This window comes from Ambystoma mexicanum, chromosome 6q (genome assembly GCF_040938575.1).
Source record: "Ambystoma mexicanum isolate Mex_15411 chromosome 6q, UKY_AmexF1_1, whole genome shotgun sequence".
In the NCBI taxonomy this organism is placed as follows: Eukaryota; Metazoa; Chordata; class Amphibia; order Caudata; family Ambystomatidae; genus Ambystoma; species Ambystoma mexicanum.
Genome location: NC_090937.1, coordinates 421125438 through 421139279, shown reverse-complemented (window position 1 = coordinate 421139279; position 13842 = coordinate 421125438).

Here is a 13842-nt window from a genome sequence, read left to right as displayed (position 1 = left end):
CTGCAGCCCATTGCTAGTTTGATACATAGTCCACAGCATCTATCTCTCAAGCAGAATTGGTTAAAGTTCTCCCAAGGCATGGACAAGATCAGAAGTATAGGTGAGCATGGAAGCAAAAAAGGGGGAAGAAAGAAAGCCCAGAGGGCACATGATGGCCACACACCTCCGAATACACCAGAAAAGGAGAAAAGTGGCAAAAGAAAAGCACTGAGATTGGGGATAAAAGAAAGCACATGGTTGAAAATATTCTCACCAAGCTTGGTCAAGGAAAATAACAGCTGGCAGGAGCAGTCCACTGAAGAGAAGGCGGAAACACTATAATCTTCCATTTCAAGATAAAGACAAAACAGCCCCCAAGAAAAGAAAGACTGAGTAAAAAAAGAAGAATGGAGATAACCTTGACCCAGACACTCTCATTCATCCCTGGTCATCAGAATGGGAGCCACCAATACAATAGCGGTGTACACGAAGAGGAGGTTGAGAACCCACTTGCCAAAAAAGCAAGAAACAGACTACAGAATGAGTGCCCCAGGCCACATCTGCTGAAAGGAGTTGCTGAAACACCTAAAAAAAGATTCAACAATGTTCCCCTGCATGGGCAAGTAAAATAAACACAGCAGGAAACAGCTTGATGCATCTTGGAAATCATACCAAGATAAATTACTGGATGATGTGGGCTAAATTTCAAAGATGCTCCACTGGGTTGATAAAGTAAAAGAAAAAAAAAGGGAGCATAGACACATCGGTTTTGACAAAATAGGCCCCAAAATCCATATGCCTATTGCATAATACCAACAGTACAATCACAACAGAAAGGACCATCATATTTACATTGATCCTATTTTGAGAGAGCTAGCACACTGAAGGCAGCATCAGTCAAGGGCACATTATTTGTCAAATCGTTCATCAAAAAAAAACTGTGTGAACAAAAAAAACATTTTTAATCATTCTTTCAGAATTTGTGAAAGCTTTGCTCGGGTCCTTACCTATGGGCCCCGGGGGCATTACCTGAGACGGTAATGCCCCGACGCTCGGGTTCTATTGCTTAATTAGTCATTGTCACTTTCTTGGGGAATTTACAAATCACCTGCTCAAACCTTACAGGAAACCTGCACAGCACAAAGCCAAAAACGCTATGAAAGAAAGTTATAAAGATGTGCATGGGTAGGCTGAATATTCGCCTTAACTCCATGGAAGAATCAGTGTGCCCAGAAAACTGTCACTCACGGCTGGAAGTATTTCTGTGTCAAGCAGCATTGGAGTAAGAAGTACATTAACAAAGTTCAGTCTCTTTCCTATTGTAAGCTATTGCAGATGGAAGCTTCCAATAAACAATCCCAAAAGTTTACAACCTCTAATTTGATTAAGCACCGCATCCAGTCCCACTTGATGATATAGAGGTACCCTATACAAAGGCTAATTTATATGCAAATTTCCAAACCCATGACCTACAAACTGTGCACAGGTATCTGCTGTAGAAAAGCATGTCTGTGTCCGTCTCTTCCACTTCTATTGCATCCTCTGTTCCAGCCACCTCCACAAATCTCTCGCTATCCTACTTATGCCCAATCTGCACGACTGTAAAGCAAAGTGTTTGAAATATGATAACAGCATCATGGTGTGAAATTGCACCCTAAATTATTACATAAGAGCTATTTTGCAGCACCAAAGCAATTGCTGCCACTACAAATTACACAGCCATCGTGGTGGCTGTGTAGTTATGGTTAAGGTGCTATTCCCATAGGAAGAGCACTTTTTGGGCAGCTTATAACTTTGCTCCCCCCGGACGAATCCACACCAAACTGTGCAAAAAAAAGTATATCACCCACTCTGAATTTTTTTGCAAAGTTTGGTGAGGTTTAGTCCAGGGGAGGCAAAGTTATAAGGGGGTCCCAAAACTTCTTTTTTCCCATAGAGTGAATGGGGAAAAACTTTGCTCACTCCTACAGTCGAAACCGCTGGACGGATTTTCACCAAATTTACGGCAGGAGCAGCGGCTTGGTCCCGAAAGCGTGCTTTTGCAAATTTGGTGAAAATCCGTCCAGTAGTTTTTTAAAAAACGACCAAAAAGTAGGTCACAAAAAATGTGTGATATCTATGTCCGCTCCGCGGACGCATTTCCAAGTTCGCTCCACAGACAGTGTCCTGATTGGCTAATCAGCTTATGTCATGTCCGCGGACGTGCAACGTGTTCGCTGATTGGATGGTGAAGAGCGTGGAGTGCGTCAGATTGTTTCAATGCTCCCGCCATCTTGGATCTGCGGACATCCGCGGAGAGCACAGCGACAAACGGGGAAGAAAGACAATTTTGGCAAGTGTGTTGGCGTGTAAGACTGTTTAGGGAGGGATGGGTCAAATGTTGTATTTATTTAGGTAGCAGCCACCCTTGTTGTGTTTGTTGTGTCCGCGGAGAGCCGCGTTGTCCTTGATGTCCGTATCGATCAAGATGGGGGTGTCCTAAGGACACTATACCTGCCCATACTGTCTGCAGGCAAGTTGAAACTGTTCTAAGAACACGCGTGGTGTCCGGGATGTCTGCAATCAAACAAAAATGGAGGTGTCCTAAGGACACTATACCTGTCCATACTGTCTGCAGGCAAGTTGAAACAGTTCTAAGAACACTCACGGTGTCCGGGATGTCCGCAATTAAACAAAAATGCAGGTGTCCTAAGGACACTATACCTGTCCATACTGTCCGGAGGCAAGTTGAAACTGTTCTAAGAACACGCACAGTGTCCGGGATGTCCGCAATTAAACAAAAATGGAGGTGTCCTAAGGACACTATACCTGTCCGTACTGTTCGCAGGCAAGGTGAAACTGTTCTAAGAACAGACATGCTGTCCGGGATGTCCGCATTAAACAAATAATGGAGGTGTCCTAAGGACACAATACCTTTCCGTGCTGTCCGCAGGCAAGTTGAAACTGTTCTAAGAACACTCGCGGTGTCTGCGAACATAAAAAATGCCCATATGGCATAGTTAAAATGTTTGATTCTATGGGTGTGATCTATGGGTGTGATATGCTGCAGTGGTTGTGGCCAGGGCCTAGAGTCTTTGGTGCATGCGGTGGTTGTGATCAGGGCCTAGAGTCTTGGGTGCATGCAGTGGTTGTGGTCAGGGCCTAGAGTCTTGGGTGCATGCAGTGGTTGTGGTCAGGCCCTAAAGTCTTGGGTGCATGGCTGAAGGCCATGCACCCAAGACCGAAGTTATAAGCACTGAAGATATAAGCCACCATGGGTGTGATATGCTGCGGTGGTTGTCGCCAGGGCCTAGAGTCTTGGGTGCATGACATGCACCGAAGACTGAGGTTATATGCACTGTTTGCTTCAATGGTTGTGTTATGGAGCAGTATTTATGAGTTGTACTTATTGTAATATACTTACTGTTTGATTTGGTAAGTGGCGTACATATATTCTTTGTCAATGGCTGTGATAAAGGAAAATATTGTTTTAGTATTGGTAGTTTGTAAGGCCTTATAACATTGAATAATAGACATTCTTTATTCATTTCGACCCTCATATTTAGTAGATTACAAACCAGTGTATTGTGCAATTTGCTCAGTTTCTGTGTTTGTTTTTCAAATCATTGGGTCTGTGAAAAAAGAAAAAAAATCCATGTCGGTTTAAATAAAACCTTTTTTTGTTATGCTACAGTCTATTTGTTTGTTTGTTTTCAGTGTTCACTTGTTGTTTCTGGCTAATGTTCTATCTGTTGGCTTGTCGCAGATTTTTGGAGCAGTTAGATACCTGTTGGCATATTCTAGCTGTCTATGTTTTGTTATAATTAGTGGTATTGATTTATCTGTATGGTTGTTGCAAAATCTTGGGCAAGTTAGCTACCTGTTGGCGTATTCTAACTGTTTATTTCTAATTTAGTGTTATTCATTTATTTGTTTGGTTGTTATAGAATCTTGGGGCAGTTAGATTCCTGTTGATGTATTCTAACAGTGTATAGTTTTTTAATTGAAGTTTTGTACAGGTTAGTAATTAAATTTTGGTTTTAAGAAGATTAAATAAGCGTTTGTAAGATTTGCTGGTAATCTCTGCTTTACAGTAATGGTACTATCATTACATTTGAACCATCCACATTTTCTTTTTAATGTATGCAGTGTAGTGACCTGCATTGGTTGTGGCTCCTGTGTGGTAGATTATACCTATTATTGTGATGGATTTCTTACCAAGTGATACTTGACCATGTGTGAATCCAGTCAGCTTGCAGTTGTTTTTGGTACCATCTGCATTGTAACGTAGAAGTATTAGTATTACGTATTTACTATGTGTTTGTATTAGTAAGGTGGAACGATTATCTGAATTGCAGATAGTACATAATCTATCATGGTTTGCATATTGTACAAGTTGTTGAAATGGAATGGATTCACAATTAGGTATGGATACATACACGAAGCGCTCATTAGGGATTTGTTCCTGTGTCACATTGTTGCAGAAAGTGCATGTATGTTTCCACATGTATGAAATCTGGAAGATTTCATTTATAGGTATGTTTTCCAGTCCTTGCAGTAAGTACATTAGAAATTCTTGTGGATCTTCTTGTGAGTTTATAGTGAATTTCCACATTCCAGCACAGTAGTCCAATTCTTGTCTTATTCCATGAACACTATACGTGTTGTCAGGATTGCTTGTTGCGTTTCTATGAAGTACTAAAATTTGCAAACACAATTGGTCTGTACTGTGCAAGTAAATGTTGTGAACAATTTGTGGTAATTGAAATATAATATTCATTGCTACATTTGCGTAGCAATTTACACCAGTTATATTTGAAAATTTGAATGGACCAGATAGGTCTGTGTCCAAGTCATTTTTTCGGAGTGTGTGTTGCTTCTTTGAAGAAGTGCCTGAGTTACTTTGTGTAATAGGTTCTTCTTTGGTTGTGGTAATTGATGAAGTATTAGCTTCTTTTCCTCTCTTTGGAGGATTTGCATTGAGATCCTGTTGCATTTCTCTTTGAATTAGTTTTCTTTTACAATGTTTTCCTTTTTGTGGAACAGGATATGTTTTTAGATGGGGGTGTATAGTGAACGTAGTCTACTGTATTCTAAAATGCAAGTAATATCAGCGTTTACTTTACTTGCATCAAAGTTGATTAGAAATAGACCGTGAAGTGTACGTAAGCGTGATAGTGATACGTAGCTCATGCTTTCTTTAAAGACTGTGTTGCCAATATCTATCAATGCTTTGTCCAGCGTAAGACCTTGTGATTTGTGAATGGTGACTCCGTATGCTAGAATTAGAGAAAATTGTTCTCTACGTACATACATGTCTTTGAAGAGAAGGAATCCAGCTGTTGAGCGCCCTATCCTTTTTACTTCTGAAGGTTTCTCAAAGAGAATATTGACAAACTGAATGTTGTTGTCACATGGGTATGTTTCAAAGCCAACAACTGTACCCAGTGCTCCATTAACTAGTCCTTGCTCTATGTCAAGGTTACGTTTAAGCATTATTCTACAGTTTAAGGATAATTTTAATATTTTCTCCAAACCAGCTGTGTTGGAGATAGAATTTTCTAAGGTATTTAGTCTTGTCGTGGCTTGTTGACACATGGGTAGTGTCATACCATGTACGTCCAGTTTGTCCGTGGAGCAAATTTCAATTATTGGTTGCATTTCTTTTTTCAAAATTGTTTTATTCAATTTGGAACACCTTGCAAGAGTTGCCATTAAGGACATACAATTGACATTTTTATGTGCTAATTGTTCCATAGCATCAGTAGCACATGAGTTATGGCCGTAACATGCAGGGATGTGCCGGGTTTTTAATATTGCTTGTGCTTCTTGAGATAGTACACCAACTCTAATACTTTTTAAAATGTTGGCGTAGGTGAGGTCTGCAGACTGTTGCATGTTTTCTGTTAATTCTCTGTATTGGAAAGGTTGACATTTCCTATGCTGCCAACAGTTTTACAGCAGAGTTTGTGTCCTAAGGTTTTAAAAAAAGGTTCACCTTTCACTGGTGTCAATTGAAGAAGCGCTCTGAAAACAATAATGTGTTTTCCTCCAAAGCGCTCTTCGTAGTTTGTTTTAAGTACTTCTTGTACTCTGAGGTGAATCAAAGCCAACATTAGGTTGGAGACCATGCTCACTTCATCTATTAGTAGCATTTTCATTTGTTTTAACATCCTGCGTAGTTCCATTGCAGCTTCTGTAGAAAGTTTGTAATAATCTATTTTGTTTTGGTGTTCGACTGGCAGGAGTAGTAATCAGTGTAAAGTGACACCGCCTATATTTTAGGCAGCTAAAACTCTGGGGGCAGTTACAATAGCTGACAGTTTGTTGTTTGTCAATTGGTGAAGGAACTTACTGATGATTTTGATTAAGAATGTTTCGCCTGAACCAGCTTCACCACTGACGTATAGTAGTATAGGTTTGTAATTTTGGCAGGTACATTCTTTATTTTCATGTGCAATTTCTTTTGTTACTTCTTGAAAAATGCTACGCTGCTCATTGTTTAGTTGTGATTGTAATATAGTTAAGTCGTCTGTATCTTCATACTGACACATGGTGTTTTCTACTTCTGTCATAGCTAATTGTGCCTCATTTGCTATTAGGGTCTGTCCCAGTGGTTCTTGGCTTCCTGTTACAGAAGGTTGACTACTGTCAGGAGTGGCCTTATCTAGTTGGGCTTGGAGTTCTTCTTCGTGTTGCTGTTCATTGTGCAACATTGTTTTGTACTGTGTAAAGTTTAAATTGGTCATAGTGCTTTCATTTGCTTTGAAAGCGTCTTCATAGGAGTCATAGCTATCTAGTATTTCTTCTTCTTTTCTCCATGGGTTAAAGAGTTGTAGCAGGGACATGTAATATAGTTCTTTATGTTGAGGAGTTTTTAATGACAATTTTATATGATTAATTAAACTTGGTTTGGTAAGTTTCTACTAAGCTGCCTTCACAATTTGTCACTCTGTATCTACCTTTTTTTCATCAGGTTTTATATTATTTGTGGATGTGAAGTTTTGGGCTATGTGGTATAGACACATTGGGCCTCATTACACGGATGGCGGTAAGGATTTACCGGTACCGGCAAAATACTGGTACCGGTAAATCCTTACCGCCTTACTACGAGGTCCCTTTGTGGGTTGGGGGATTTAATGCCTGCTTTTTTGCAGGCGTTAAAAACCAACCCGCAAAGGGACCCAGGGAGCTAATTACGGTACCGCAATTTGCGGTACCGCAATTAGTAGCGCCTTCCCCATTCCCATTATGCCCTATGGGGCAAAAATGGGAATGGGGAAGGGCAATGGTGGAAGGGGGAATTACCGCCCCGCCAACCTTGGAATGGGGCGGTAATTCCCCTTTCCGCCAAGGCGGTGCCAGTACTTTACCGGCATGAACCATGGCGCTAATAGCGCCATGGTTCTCCGCCATCCGTGTAATGAGGCCCATGGTTTTCAAAGTGGTACTTCTGTTTGGGTAGTATGTGTCTAGTAAATTGTTTTTCAAAATGTCTTGGCTGTTGGGATCATTTTTAGCTATTGTTTCTATGTTGTTGTATGATTTGAGAACTCTTTTTCTAGATTTAGCAGGACCAAGACTTAGCAAAACCATATTTTCAGATTTTCCATACAAAGCAGTACCGGTTACTTCATAGCAGCCACATTCTATGGGAGAGCATTTTTATGCCCAAGCGGTACAATATCTGAGACAGTGTTTTGCCTGATGACAGGTCATTCTAGAGGTCTTGAAGCTCTGTTTTTTCTGCTTTGGTTAAGTAGGCTGTAACATATCGTGCAACTGCAGTGGAATTGTCTGCAATGTACTGCACATCTATGTTTGCATTCCACAATAGGGCAATTATTGCATTGTAATCATTGATATATTTTGCTTCTTCTGTTCTTTTTATGTATTATGTATTTTAAGGTGATTTACCTTTAACACTATCTCTAAATGAAGACATGAAGTTGTTCACTTCACCTGTTTCTGTAACTGGTCTAGGGAAACCAATGCGGCATATGGTGTAGTATTTGCCATTGTTTTTGTATTTGCGATGACAATATTTGCCACATTTGTGTCTTTGAAATTGTAGAATTTGTGCATGTATATCACTATTTGTTGCTTCTGATGGAATTTCACAAGTGACATATTTTTCGATAAACTGTAACACAGTGGCATCACTGTGTTGAACAAATTTAGGAGCATTTTTAATCCATAAAAGCATGTGGATATGTGGTTCTCCTCTGGCTTGTTATTCTTTTCTGCAAAAGAAGTGTTTCACTTCTCCGAGGAGAGGAACAGTTTTATTACAAATAAAGTGTAGCATAGCAATGAAGCGATGATGGAAATATCTTGAAACATTAACAGCGTCTAGAGAGCAAAGTTCTCCAGGTGTTAGTATATCTATGTTTGTTTTGTTTTTGTTTGATATGCGTAGGAAATCATGTAGATCTTCCCATGCATATCCCGCACAACTTAATCTAACAAAGTGGGTGGGCCAAGGTTTCTTATCATACAACGTACATCTCTGTGGCGTCGGAACCAGTACTCTTTACTTCCACGCATGTTTGCTAACAGGTTAGTAATGCTTGATTGTAAAACCTCATCTTTTTTTTCCACTTTTTGTAGTAATAGTGTAGCTGACATATTTTGAAAGTGGGTTCCTGATTTTAATGTGTGTGCAACTCCGTAACATAGAGTTGCTAGTTCACTTTCAAAGAGTAGGTGGAATATGTATTCCACATTTTGGGCCTCATTACGAGTTTGGCGGTAACCCTTAAATTCGGTGGTCGCGCTATTACCGCCGGATTTAAGGGTCCGCCAAATCAGGGCTTTGGCGGATTTCTCCCCAGCTCTGAGCTGGGGGGAAATACGCTGAAAATTCACGCTATTACCGCCAGCGGGAAATCCGCCGGGGGTAAGAGCGCGAAAATTCCCCATTGAGCCCAATGGGGAATGGGGCATTCCAAAATGGGCTCAGTGGGGAATGGGGAATTCCATTACCGCTAAACCTGTGATCCGGCGCTAATAGCGCCGGGGGGTTTGGCGGTAGGGCTAATACCACCAGCATTAATACCGCCAGCGTAACCACCCAACTCGTGATGAGGCCCTTTGTCTAAATCTGGGATCTTCAGAATACATTCGTAACGAGCGGTATTCTGATGCTGTTATCTGAATAGTTCTAGCATCGTACCTTCCTCCTTTTCCAGTAGGAAAGAGTAGAGGAAAAGCATGTGCTTCTATACTTTTTTCCCATATGCTGATTGGTGATCCTTTGGTTTGAAGCATTTGGTATGTTTGTAGTGCATCATCTATGGTGTCATTAGAGTGTAATGGATGAATTGTATAATGTCTAAAATATTGAATATTGTAGCAGGATCTAGAAGTTCAAATTGACCAGTTTCTGGTGACTCTTGAATTATTTCAGTTGCTTCCCTTAAGTTTTCTTCAATATTTATTTCTTTGTAGTATTCATTATTGTTTTTTAGATATTGCAAGGCTTGTCTAACTTTATGTAAGTCTACCAGTTGTTGCCAAATGTTTTTGTCTTTTGTAAGTACACCATTTACTAATACATTTAAACGTTGCTCTATTGGACGTTGCACTCCCAGAGTGTGCACATTTTCTTTTAGATCTAATGATAAATAAACTACTTTGCCACAAATGCCTTTCACCAATTCAGAGGGAGGTAATTTTGCTGTTTTTGGTTGAAGGCGTATTATTGCTTGAAATTGGTGCACTGTTTAAATTATGATGCTCTCATATAAATTGAGTTGTTGCAGGGGTTTTGGTAGTGGGAATAATAGCAAATTATTTGTGATAGCATGTGAAGGAGTTTGATTGTTGTCAAGTTTTGTAGTGCAGTAACTGCAAAGTGTTAAAGGGTCAGATATTTTGTATTTGTTTTCTGCTATAAGGTAGAGAGATAATTGAAACCATTTTGAATCTTCGTTGTCTTCTATTTTGTATGTTATGTTTATCGTTTTTGTCTTACTTTTATAAAAAGTTCTGCGGCAACACACACACACATGGTTTGGTACTTCAGCGGATGTACTTTTGAATTTTAGCATTTCTTTTTTGTATGTGTGTAGTAGAAGGTTGCCATGTGCAGAATTGTTGCTAGTCTTTTGTAAAGGTATTGCATTTTGTAAGTGGTTTTCACTTCCAAAATATTTCCTCTGGGTATGGTTGATTTCTTCGAGTAGGTCTTTGGCTGTACCATGTAGAAGATTGTTATTTAAATTGGCTAGTGCTAAAGCAGGACTTTTAGCAAAGTACAGTTTATAGACTAGATTTCTTACAGTTGATTGATGTGTTGATATCATTTTGATATGATGGAAGCTGTTTTTGCAAATGGGTCCTGAAATGCAGGCCAATGAATGTCCTTGCAGTCCTGTGTATTTGCGCACTGGACAGGTATCCACATTTTGCAGCAGTTTTATTTTGATTTTGTCTTTGCCTTTCACATATTGATTGAGGAACTGGTGTAAAGATTTGAAAGATTTTTCGGCAATGTTACACATTGACGTGCATGGCCATTTGTATACTGGACGTTCTGATTCAGTTGAATGGAGAATTGATACTGAGTTTTCTGGGGATATTTTTGTAAGCAGTATTTCTTCTTCCATTATGGTATTATTAAGTTTTTTATAACCTCATCCACTGCTATGGATGGCAATTTTGTTTGTTGATTTTGTTTGTATGCTTCTTCATTGAAATATGGTTCTGTTCTTGTGGTGTGACGCCATTCACCGCCACAGATATTTAAGAAGTTATTTTTGTTGACATTCCGTTTATTGAGAAGCCTTTTTTGTAATTTAGTACTTAGTTTTGTTAGTGGTTTCATTCTGTTTAACACTAAAATAAATAACTTTCTTTTGAGAAGGATGCACTGTCTATCAAAGCCTCTAAGATTCATTTTCTTCGGTAGTTTTTAAGGGTTGTGCATGATTTGTCTCCTGTTTTTATAAGATTCTGAAGGACTCTGTGGTGGAAAATTTTTGCTAATATACTTTTTTGGGTATGGTTACTTCCTACTATATCAAAATTTATAGGAGCACTTTTAGCAGTAGTGGTAGCTGCATTTCTGTTAATCATTTTCTGTTTTCTTTTACATTTTGATAGAGGAGTCAAAGTTTCTGTACTGGAAGATTGTTTTGTTTTGCTAAATGACTGTATTAGCTGTTTTGTTTGAACATTTTCTACAAACTCTGCTAGAGATGGATGCTTATTTTGGACATTTGTATGTTAATTTGCTCTATTTCTGCATTGCTTTCTACGGACTTGCGTTCTGGTAGGCGTTCTGTGGGGTCTGTTGAAACAAAAAAGTAGAAGGTATGGTTTGGGCTTTTGTGCAATGTATTTGTGCTGTATGCATGAGTGTCTGAGTATGATGGTAAAGATATATCTGGTGGTGTGTGATTGTGCATTGGGCAGCTACAATTAGTTGGGAAGGCTATTCTTCTATATGTGTGTTACTATACTGCGGTTCAGATGACAGTAAAAAGTAAGCTAGTGGTGAGGATAAGCACTAATAGTAAATCAAATGGTATAAAATAAAAAAAATCTTTGTTTTGTAATACGAATATTCTAGGGGCTGAGTTATGTTATTTTTGCTCTGAAAAACAGGGATTTGTGTGCCATTCTGCGTGCTAATCCCTGTTTAATAAATGGTGATTTGTGGGCAGAATGGTACACAAATATGGTTCTGTTCTTGTGGTGTGACGCCATTCACCGCCACAGATATTTAAGAAGTTATTTTTGTTGACATTCCGTTTATTGAGAAGCCTTTTTTGTAATTTAGTACTTAGTTTTGTTAGTGGTTTCATTCTGTTTAACACTAAAATAAATAACTTTATTTTGAGAAGGATGCACTGTCTATCAAAGCCTCTAAGATTCATTTTCTTCGGTAGTTTTTAAGGGTTGTGCATGATTTGTCTCCTGTTTTTATAAGATTCTGAAGGACTCTGTGGCGGAACATTTTTGCTAATATACTTTTTTGGGTATGGTTACTTCCTACTATATCAAAATTTATAGGAGCACTTTTAGCAGTAGTGGTAGCTGCATTTCTGTTAATCATTTTCTGTTTTCTTTTACATTTTGATAGAGGAGTCAAAGTTTCTGTACTGGAAGATTGTTTTGTTTTGCTAAATGACTGTATTAGCTGTTTTGTTTGAACATTTTCTACAAACTCTGCTAGAGATGGATGCTTATTTTGGACATTTGTATGTTAATTTGCTCTATTTCTGCATTGCTTTCTATGGACTTGCGTTCTGGTAGGCGTTCTGTGGGGTCTGTTGAAACAAAAAAGTAGAAGGTATGGTTTGGGCTGTTGTGCAATGTATTTGTGCTGTATGCATGAGTGTCTGAGTATGATGGTAAAGATATATCTGGTGGTGTGTGATTGTGCATTGGGCAGCTACAATTAGTTGGGAAGGCTATTCTTCTATATGTGTGTTACTATACTGCGGTTCAGATGACAGTAAAAAGTAAGCTAGTGGTGAGGATAAGCACTAATAGTAAATCAAATGGTATAAAATAAAAAAAATCTTTGTTTTGTAATACGAATATTCTAGGGGCTGAGTTATGTTATTTTTGCTCTGAAAAACAGGGATTTCTGTGCCATTCTGCGTGCTAATCCCTGTTTAATAAATGGTGATTTGTGGGCAGAATGGTACACAAATTTTCGTTTTTTTGGTGCACAAATTACATGAATCACCTGCACAGACAGTGTGTTTGAGTAACACATTTTAACAACAAGAGTATACATATAACAATTAACTTCATAACATTAACAGTGGAAGCAATTTAAATTTGAAAATCAGAGCAAGAAAAGAGTAAGTAGAGCAATTAAACTGAAGAGGGGAAGGAATGTAGTGCAGTAGAAGTGAGAGAGAGGGAGGGGTGGGGAAAAGGAGGAGGAGGGAAACAGATGGAGTTAAGGGTGAGAATGGGGGGAAGGGGAGGGAGATGATTAAACTAGATAAGGCCAGGGAAGAGGGGGCAATAAGGTGGGAGGGGTTTCATGGTGGGGAATGGAGAATGAGAGATTTGAGGTAAGTGCAGAATGAGGAAAGGTAGAAATAGAGCGGAGTGAGAGAGGTAAGGAGTTCCAGTGGAGGGGGGCTAGGAGATTGAAGGATCGGAAATGGGATGTGGCACAAGGGGCAGGAGGAACAGTGAGATGAAAGTGGTTAGGAGAGTGAAGGGAGTGGGAAGGATTGTAGAAAGAGAGGAGAGAGGAGAGATAAGGGGGAGAAAGATTGTGGAGAGATTTAAAGACTAGGCAGAGAAACTAAGGTAGTATTGTACTTACTCTTTTTTTGTGGAATTAGCAGGTTTCTTTGTAGTTGGTGTTTGTAGTTCAGATGTTGCTGTTTTCCAGGAGAGTGGTCTTCACTGTAATTATAAAAGAAAGACGTTAGTAATTGTGTGTATTTATAGCAGTGATGTTAATTGAGAGTTTCATTTTTCTGTCTTTGTTCTAGTATTCTTGTTTGATTTCTGAACATAGTGTATGCATGCAGTTTCATTTGACTATGTGCAGCCTTTATATTTTATTTATTTTATGTTAGTTCAACATGCTTTGTAAATGAGTAGAATATTAAGGGGCCGATTCATGGAACAAACGTGCGTGAAAATCTTCGCGCAAGCAGGCGCAAGTAGGCGCAAGCGGAAAAAAACAGGCGCACGCGCACGCGTGCGATTCATGGAAGTCCCTGCGCGTGTACACCTCGGGATGTGCGCCAAACCCGTGCATGGCGCACAAGTCACTGCAACATCCCGAAAGGCGTGCGCGACGCGCACAGTGAAAGCGCACAACCACGGCGCATACACCAGAAAGTGGGCGGGACACGGGGCGTAACGCGCGGAATGGGGAACAACGCGCGAAAATAAGGGCGT